Consider the following 9828-nt stretch of genomic DNA (forward strand, 5'->3'; position numbering starts at 1 on the left):
TCAGATCACTAAGTCCCTTGTCACAGTAATGGTGCCTCCAATAAATCTCATTGGCTATTGGGTACTGCCAGTGTGCAAAGCTTGGAGGTCACCAATTTCCTGTTATTCTCCAGTCTTCCGGCCTGGGATTCGGAGGGGTTCTATGAGGAAGGAGGCTGCCTCCACCTACACACAGCTCTCTCATCGCAGATCTGTGCCCTCAAGGCAGCCATCGCATTCCCCAGATAGGAAGGAAGGAGGGAAGGAAGGAAGGGAAGGAGGGAAGGAGGGAAGGAGGGAGGGAGGGAGAAAGGAAGGGAAAACTGTTATTTAGGGGCTCCCAATATATGTTGGTCACTATGCTAACTAACCATTAGCTCATTCAGTTCTCACAACACTGTGAGTTGGTGCTGTTATTCCCATTTTACACTCAAGGAAACTGAGGCTGGAAGAGGTTAATAACGTGCATAAGGTTACCCAGTTAATAAGTGGCAGAGCCAGGATTAGAACCAAGATCTGTCGGAGTCTCCCACTCCCTGGCAGGTCTAGAGAGGTGAGGCCATGAGTCATCTGCTCTCATTCCAAGACTGGCCGAAGGAAGTGGGCAGCTCAGACACGCCCCTCCAGATGGACTTTGGGAAAAACTGGCAAAATGAGCTCTGTCCTACAGACTCTTTCTCTCTCTCTCTCTCTCTCTCTCTCTCTCTCTCTCTCTCTCTCTCTCCCCTCATAGGGAAGATTAACCACAGGAAAGGGAGATGGCAAGCCAACCTGTGTGGAACCCGCTGGTGACCTGGATTCCTGCCCCTCTTCTGGACCAAGTGTCTGTGCCAGCCTGGGCATGAGGCCCAAGGCCGCCAACCTCCCGGGCACTCACATTCCATTCCCAAGAGCCCACAGCCTTTGCTGCTGCAGAGCTCCGGCCAGCCTGATTGGAGCAACCTGTGACATGACAGTGGTCAGGATGACACAGACCTCAGTCCTGTAACCATCCCTCCAGGTGGACAGGAGAGCAGGTGATGGAGGCAGCCAGGCCTGAGGAGGGGGCAGTGCTTCCAGTCACCACTGAGCTTACAAACATTTCAGACGCAAGACCCGGGCAGCCGCAGCCCCCTCCAGGCTGAACTGTCAGCGGCACCAATTCATTGCTCCTCTCCCCTCCCCCTACCCATGCCAAGTGAAAAACTATTTATTAAGCACAACTATAAATAAGCCAGGGCAGCTGCTCCACTCAACATAAGAAGTGGGTGCTGCTATTTCACGCCACATTGAGGAAACCAAGGCCTAGAGAGGTTTACCAACGTGTCCAGGACCCACAGCCAGAACCCAAGAGGCAAGCCCAGGTCTCTGGCCTGATACTTCCACCAGGACCATGGTCCTTTAAAGGTAAATCTGACTCGATTCTTTCTTTTTTTTTTTTGAGATGGAGTCTTGCTCTGTCACCCAGGCTGGAGTACAGTGGCGCTATCTCAGCTCACTGCAACCTCTTCCTCCCAGGTTCAAGTGATTCTACTGCCTCAGCCTCTCCAGTAGCTGGGATTATAGGTGTGTGCCACCACACCCAGCGAATTTTTGCATTTTTAGTAAAGATGGGGTTTCACCATGTTGGCCAGGCTGGTCTCGAACTCCTGATCTCAAGTGATTCGCCCGCCTTGGCCTCCCAAAGCACTGGGATTACAGGCATGAGCCACCTCTCCTGGCCCCTGACTTAATTCTTGAGACCAGGCAGGGCCTCCCTGCTTCCTAGTCCTCTGGTCCCTAAATATGGCCAGTGCCACCTGGGCCCGACTCTGCACTGCCCTGAAGGTTATAGGATCACACCACAGGGTGAGGGCAGCTAGGAAGAATAAAGAGTAGGCCACCAGTGCCCTGCTATCTCTCCTCTGCCCAGTCAATGAAGCACAAACCTCCCACATAAGCCCTTCTCCTCCATCTGACCCCCCACTAACAACCCCTGTGGGAACCCTGTGGAAGTTTCACACTTCCACAACTTCCCTCCACTCCTTTTATTTCAGCTAAACTGGACCAGTTTATATTTCTTTAAAGAGGCCTGCATTTTCCTTCTTCCACCATTTTTTTTTTTTAGTACAGTGGTGCAATCTCAGCTCACCGCAACCTCCACCTCCCAGGTGCAAGCAAATCTCCTGCCTCAGCTTCCCGAGTAGCTGGGATTACAGGCATGCACCACCATGCCTGTCTAATTTTTTGTATTTAGTAGAGACAAGGTATCACCATGTTGGTCGGGCTGGTCTCGAACTCCTGACTTCAGGTGATCCGCCTGCCTCAGCCCCCCAAAGTGCTGGGTTACAGGCGTAGCCCCCATGCCCAACCTCCTTCCTCCACCTTTGCATGGCTCTCCCTTCTCCCTGAAATAACCTCCCAGCCATCTTCACCTGTCAGAATCCCATGCTCTCTTCATGAACCATCACAAATCTCACTTCCTCCCAGTACTATTTTAACAGGAATTCTTTCTTTGGTTCCCCATAGGTCTATGCCTCTTTTGTGGTACTTCCCAGTACTTTATAGTTCTCTAAGTAAGACCTCACTCCCCCAGTCTGTGATAAGCTTCTGAGTGCAGGAGCCGTCTTGTCACAGTGCCGGGTGCACGGTAGGTGCCCAGCAGGCCTGGGGGGGAGTCGCCTTGCCAGAGCATCTCCCTGGAGGTGGGTCTTGCACTCAGAGGGCTGAGACAGCTCAGAAAGAGCCTCTGGCTTCCTGAGGTGCAGGGTGTTCTTGAGCAAGACTCTGCCCGTCTCCGAGGCTGATTAGAGATGCCAGCTCTGTCACTGGGAATCATGAGAAATCTGGCAACAGTGAGCAGAGCCAAGGAATGTCCCACCCACGGCATCTGGAGCCACTTCCTTCCTGGAAGGAGAACAAAGCAGAAAGAGGAGATCAAGCCTCTCCCTGCATGGAGGGCGATGGAGCAATGGGGCCTAAGGGGGTGGACCTCCAGGAAGGAGGCTGCCAGGTGACAACAGGAGCCCCAGAGGAGCTGGGAACCTCAAGGAGAAGGAAGAGCAAGAGGTCAGGCAAGCCCCCTTTCCTCCTGCCCCTTCCAGCTTCTCCTCTGTGAAACTCAGACTTTTCCTCCCCCACCCACTTTCTCTTTCTCCCTCCTCACCTCCTCCTCCCCACCTGGCACTCCTATCCCACGACCACCCACTGCCCTGGACTCCACTGCAGAGAGGCCATGCGTGACTGCATCTCCACACCCTTATCTTGATGTTCCAGGCCTTCCGGGTGGGCCGCCAGCACACCTCTCCACCCCTTCCCGCCTTGGACTCTCCTCCAGCCTGGACTTTCCTGCCTCTTGGCCGTTCATGGGACTCGCTCAGCTCACAGGGCCCTCCCCTCCCTGCTCTCTCCATCCCCTCCTGTGGAACTCCTGCCTCTCTCCAAGCCCCCCGGATGCTATCTTCCCTGGGCAGCACTGCCTGATCCCCGATCGCCCCACTATTTAGACTCTCTCTGTGTTTTCACCACCACCCCCAATCCAGGGCTTATCACTCTGCCCTGGATGGAAATAGCAGCAACAATCATGGGAATAGACATCTCTGTCACCAAAGGCTCCTGCCTCCCCTTGCCTAGCACATGGATTTGACACTGAGATCTGACACTGCCCAGCCAGGGATGACATTTCCCAGCCCCCGTGGCATTAAGATGGGGCCATGTGACTTGTTCTCACCCATGGAATGTGAGCAGAAGTGGCACTTCTGGGCCAAGGCAGTTAAGCAGCTGATGTGCCTTCTCCACTCTCTTCCCCACCCACTAGCTAGAGCCCGATGGCCGAAGTGATCTTGGAAGCTACCAGTTAAAGATGGCAGAGCTAATTAATTAGCATGGTGGCACACACCTAGAGTCCCAGTTTTTTGGGAGGTTGAGGCAGAAGAATCACTTGAACCCGGGAGGTGGAGGCTGCAGTGAGCCAAGATCGCACCACCGCACTCCAGCCTGGGCAACAGAGCGAGACTCCATCTCAAAAAAAGAAAAGAAGGTAGAGCTGTCAGAAGCCTGGTGTCTAGATGAGCCTTACTGCTAACCTGGTATTTTCTGAGACCATCAGAGAGACAAGAAACAAGCTTCCATTGTCTCTAAGCCATCACACATTCTTGGGTCTATTTGTTACACCGGTTAGCGTCTCCTGACCAATACAGGTGGCTATCGATTTACTATATACCAGGAACTGCATGAAGTGTTTTTACTATTATCTCAGTTAATCCTCACAGTACTTCCACAAGGGAGCTACTTTAAAGGCCCTGTTTTATAGATGAGAAAACTGAGGCTTAGAAAGGTTAGGTAACTTGGCCAAAGTGACCAAGTGATAAACTGCATTCTGACCGGAACCAGAGTGTCCCACCACCGACAGTGAGCTTGGTGCATGTCTGATATCCTCCCCAGACCATTGTCACTGGGAAGATCGGAGCGGAAGAAAGATCACACCTTTCCCTCCTGCAGAAACAAGAGTCTGATCTGCACTAGATTTTTTGTTTTGTTTTGCTTTTTTTGAGATGGATTCTCACTATGTCACCCAGGCTGGAGTGCCATGGCACGATCTCCAGTCACTGCAAACTTCACCTCCCAGATTCAGGCGATTCTCCTGCCTCAGCTTCCCGAGTAGCCTGGATTACAGACACCTGCCACCATACTAACTAATTTTTGTATTTTTGGTAGAGACATGGTGAACCATGTTGACCAGGCTGGTCTTGAACTCCTGACCTTAAGTGATCCACCCGCCTTAGCCTCCCAAAGTGCTGGGACTACAGGCATGAGCCACACCACACTAGATATTTTGTAATATCATTACTTTTCAGCTTTCATTTTCCGAGAGCCTGCTAGGTCCTACAGAGTCAGTGGAAGGGGGAGGCACTTCACATATAGGGTTATCATCAGGAGAGCCCTGCCAGGTGGGTATGTACTCTGCTGAGCTAGAAGCAGGCTCTGGGAAGCTCAATGACCTCCCCAAGGTGACCTGCCTGAGTGGCCAAGCATAAAAGAAACTGGGTCTGCCGGGCTCTCGCCTCCACTCTGCTTGCACACTCCACCCCTCCCTTGTCAGGCCACTCTGATCTGGGAGGCAGCTGGAGGATTCCAGCAGAGCAGGGGTGGGGAATGGAGGGGGTAGAGAGAGAGAGAGAGAGAGAGAGGTGTGTGTGTGTGTGTGTGTGTGTGCGCGCACACATGCGCGCACACGCACGCACGTGAGCCCTACATGTGTATATCAATGTTTCACTGCTTCTATCCCTCAGTCTGGTTTTCATTTCTTTAGGGAAGAGGATGCGGCATGAAAGACAAGTGGAAGAAAAGAAAATAGAAAATTCTTCAGGCTAAGGGAATAAAAGGTCAGAAAACATCAAAGTTGATGGAAACTGTGAGTTTCATAGCCAAACCCCTTGGCTTAGTCCAGGAGGAAACTCTAGCCCATAAAAAAAAAAAAGGATTTGCTCAAGGAGTTGGGTTAGAGCCTGCACTTCCAAAACCCCACCAGTGCTTTTTGTACCAAGCCCTCTGCCCCAAAGCCAGGAGAGGATAGGTCACTCACAGTTCATAGCTCAGCTCAGACATCACCCCCTCTCGGCAGCTTTCCTTCCCCCGCCACAGCAGCTCTGCCACTCCTCTGTACTCAGTGGTTTACTCACCTGTCTGCCTCCCCCACTGGACTGTGAGAGGATGGAAACAGATTCTGTCTTGGTCCTCAGACCTCAGGAGACCTGGCACATAGTAAGTACTCAATAAACAACTGTGGGACTGAATGTCCGAATGAGTGAAGGGATGAACCAAATGGTTATACGTGCCATTCTACATAACAATGGCCTCGCGTGCACACAGGGCTTTCATTTTTCAAATCACATTAATCACATTGTCTCAGTAGGACCCAGTGAGAGGCCCCAATGACAAGGAGAATGGTATCAAGCGCACACACATTTACACATGCAGCTCCCCTCCGTGTTTATGTACGTATAAGAGACCCATACACCCATCCATCCCCAGCCAGCAAGAAAGATGCTATGACGTGCTATTTCCTGTTTTGTCTGCAAACGCCGAGGCGTCCTCTATTTTTTCCCCCACCCCGGCGCGCGCGCGCGCGCGCACACACACACACACACACACACACACTTGCGCAGGGCCGGTTTTCCTCCTTAGCTGAAAGAGAGTAAAAGAGAGCCAGCCGTCCACAAGGGGGCATTCAAAGACCATCAAACACAATGTCTCAAAGCCACGACTGCTACCTAAACTTGATCTTGAAGAGAAAAGAAGATCCCAGGGACAACTGAAGAGGCAGGGTGGGGTCTCGCATGGAAACGAGAAGAGGAAGTGGTCAGCCACTGGAGAAGCAGGGCTGATGGAGATGGCGGCTCCGTCTAAATAATAGAAATGGTAATAACCCTCACTCTTCGTATTTACTAAATATTTACCAAGCACTGGTGCCTGGTCTAAGCACTTCACATGTCACGACTGGTTTAATCTTCCTCTCACCTCTGCAAGGTTCAATACTGCTATCATTCTGGCTTTATAGATGAAAAAACAAATGAATCAGAAAAACTGAGTAACTTGCCCAGGGTCACTCAGTGGTGAAGTAGGAATTCAAACCCAGGACCTGTTATCCATAGGTCACACTGTTAAACTACTCTGCTGCCTCGAAGCTGGACTTTCAGACATCCTACTTCTCAGCCCAGGATTCTCTCTGCCGGACTCTACTTCTCACAGATCAAGGCCCTTTTGGGTGGTTGTTGAAGGACCTAGAAGCTGATTTCCTAAGAGTGAATAACGGTGCCCTGAAGCTGACCCCTCATCCGCTATAAACTGTTGATGCTGGGTTGGTGTAGTGCCTTTGGAAAGCAGTAAAGCAATTATTAGCAAAAGGCCTAAAGCTCTTCCTTCCCCTTTGACCCTATAATCTCATTCCTGGGAAATTATTCCAAGGAAATTATCCAAACGGAAGCCAAGTGTTATCTGCATGCATGTGTGCCCTGAAGTCTTTCTTTAAAGGTCAAAAACTGGAAGGACAATAAGGAAGTGGTTTAATACTCGGGCATCATTACAATGGACAGTCCAGCCTGGAAAAGCACAGTTGTGTTAACTGTGATGGGAATGGGCACTCGGAGGATGCTTCTGCTGCACAGTGTATCACCACCACACTCCCACCTCACTAGCCAATTCAACAAATCACGCTTGTCAAGGAGAGAGAAGTCTCTTTGTTCATGCTCAAAATAAACTTAGCCTCTGATGCCCCAAAGGAACAGAAGAGAAGCTTAAATGCAACAAAAACAATAACCTCAATAATTCTTGGGTTTTGAGTTTCCAAGGCCCCAGTTCGTGATGATGTATGACATTTTCTGAGAGTGATTTTGATGATTGGTTATTGATGATTTTCACCTTTCACACTGTTCTTGTGACTAAGCTATCTAATTCTTCATATTAAATTGTGTTAGTGTATCTGGTGTGGTTTCTGGTTTCTGACCAGACCCTGATACATACATAGATCATGGACCCTAACGATACTTTTTCCTTTCTTTCTTTCTTTCTTTTTTTTTATTTTATTTTATTTTATTTTATTTGAAACGGAGTTTTGCTCTCGTTGCCCCGGGCTGCCTCAGCCTCCCGAACAGCTGGGATTACAGGCATGCGCCACCACGCCTGGCTAATTTTGTATTTTTAGTAGAGACGGGGTTTCTCCATGTTAGTCAGGTTGGTCTCTAACTCCCGACCTCAGGTGATCTGCCCACCTCAGCCTCCCAAAGTGCTGGGATTACAGGTGGGAGCCACCACGCCCGGTGATATGTGATTTTTTTTTAAGTGCACAAAATTAGTGCACCCGCCATGATTTCAACTTATACAAATATCTACTTTAGGATGGTACAGGTATGGCTGGTCTTCTCCAAATTATACTTTGTACTAGTCACCTCCTGCTGCATAATAAAGTACCCTAAAGCTCAGTGTCTACAAACAACAACGTTTATCACCTCACAGTTTCTCTGGGTTACAGATCCTGGTGCAGCTTAGCTGAGCCCTCCACTTCAGTACTTCTGCAGGCTGCAATCGAGGTGTCAGCTGAGCCGGAGTCGTCTCAAGGCTCAACTGGGGACCCAACGCCAAGATCACTCAAGCGGCTGCTGCAGTATTCAGTGGACCCTTGGACTCAAGGACCCGATGCCCGTCACTGCCTATGCCCTCTGTTCCTCAGCACGTTGGCCTTTCCCTGGGGCAGCCCCCAACATGGCAGCTGCTTCATCAGAACAAATAAGAAAGAAGTCTTGAAGAGTGCGAGCAGTAGGGGAGTCCCAGTTTTGTAGAGTCTAACCTCAAAAGTGACATTCCTCCACTTTTACCATATTGTATTCATTAGAAGCAAGTGGCCAGGTCCAGCCTCCACTCAGGGGAGGGGATTACACAAAGATGCGTGGTAGGCATACCACATACTGGAACATTTATAGCATCTTCTCAATAACAAAAGGTATTTTCTCAAGTTAACTGTCTGATGTGGAAACTTTCTAAGTCTGTTAGTGAGTGCGCACGCCCATTTCTCACGAGCAACAGCCCCTTCGTCCCCCACCTCCACCAGGCTTTAGTGGGAAGTCCCCGCTGGGTAAGTGAGTGGCTCTTTGCCAGATTGGAGGCGGGATAGGGGGTGAGATGGGGTCAACAAGGGCCAAATGTCAGAGGAGGGAGGCAGCTCAGGACTCGCCTTTGAAAAAGGTTTGGTTGTTGCCCACCCTGGGACATTACCATTGCTTTAGGCTGAATTCTTTTTTTTTTTTTTTTTTTTTTGAGACAGAGTCTTACTCTGTTGCCCAGGCTGGAGTGCAGTGGCCTGATCTCTGCTCAGTATAACCTCCGCCTCCTGAGTTCAAGCAATTCCCCTGCCTCAGCCTCCTGAGTAGCTGGGACTACAGGTGCACGCCATCACGCCCAGCTAATTTTTGTATTTTTAGTAGAGATGGGGTTTCACCATGTTGGCTAGAAGGGTCTCGATCTCTTGACCTCGTGATCCGCCACCTTGGCCTTCCAAAGTTCTGGGATTGCAGGCCTGCGCCACTGAGCCAGGTCTTTAGACTGAATTCTTAACCAGCCCAACCAACAAGGCCTGACCAGATGTGGCTTCACCTACTTTCTCTAAGCTCAACTCACCTTTCTGTTAGCTCTCCATACTCTAACCACAGTGGCCTCTTCTCTGGCCTGAGACAGGCCAGGCTCTTCTTCTCCCATTAAGGCATTTGCTATGCTTTTTCCTGGATCCCTGCTCTGCCCCGCAAAGCCTCACTTGCCTGACTCCTGATGAGCCTTCAGACCCCGACTTGGACAGCACTTCCTTGCAGGGACCTCCCCCGAGCCTACAGACTCAGCCAGGTCCCTGAGCTACAGTGATTCCCCTCCCAGGAGATCTCTGATTCCAACCAGGAATAGCATTTCCAACCAGCCCTTAGGCAATTTTCAAAATAGGGCAAGTTTGGGAGGCACTACCCACTGTCTTCACAAGCTCACATGGCACCCTTCTTTCTCCGGTCCCACTCAGCACACCTAGAGCTGATGAGTTGGTTCTGCTCTCTGGAACCCTTGTGGGCCAAGCCAACATCTGTCCTGCCTGAGCCCCTTAGGGATGAGTAGAGAGGGGGAGAGCAGGCTGGAGGGAGATGAACAGGCACTGCCAGGGCAAAGGTGGGGTGGAGCAAATGAGCACACTGCTGCTGAGATGGGTGGAAGAGAGGCTTGGCTGGGCACTGCTGGGGGAGGCAGGTGCTGCAGCTCATCCAGGTCCCACCAAGAACACTCAGGATGCTGAGAGATAATCAGAGATCCAGGACGAGGAGAGATCTTCCAGAGCTCCCACAGTCACCAGGCAGAAAACCA

The 9828-nt window shown here is 50.7% G+C and overlaps 1 long non-coding RNA gene across 2 annotated transcripts; it reads left to right on the forward strand.

Annotated features, from left to right (window-relative positions):
* Positions 1-1212: 1212 nt before the first annotated feature.
* Positions 1213-8451, forward strand: LOC118153776 (uncharacterized). 2 transcript variants are annotated; one of them, XR_008481552.2, is made up of 3 exons: positions 1213-1365; positions 5249-5321; positions 7967-8451. It is a non-coding gene; the product is annotated as an uncharacterized LOC118153776 (long non-coding RNA). The 2 variants fall into 2 exon arrangements; XR_008481551.2 differs by lacking the exon at positions 7967-8451 and having other exon boundaries at positions 5249-7414.
* The last annotated feature ends 1377 nt before the right edge of the window (positions 8452-9828 follow it).

This window comes from Callithrix jacchus, chromosome 5 (genome assembly GCF_049354715.1).
Source record: "Callithrix jacchus isolate 240 chromosome 5, calJac240_pri, whole genome shotgun sequence".
NCBI classification, from domain to species: domain Eukaryota; kingdom Metazoa; phylum Chordata; class Mammalia; order Primates; family Cebidae; genus Callithrix; species Callithrix jacchus.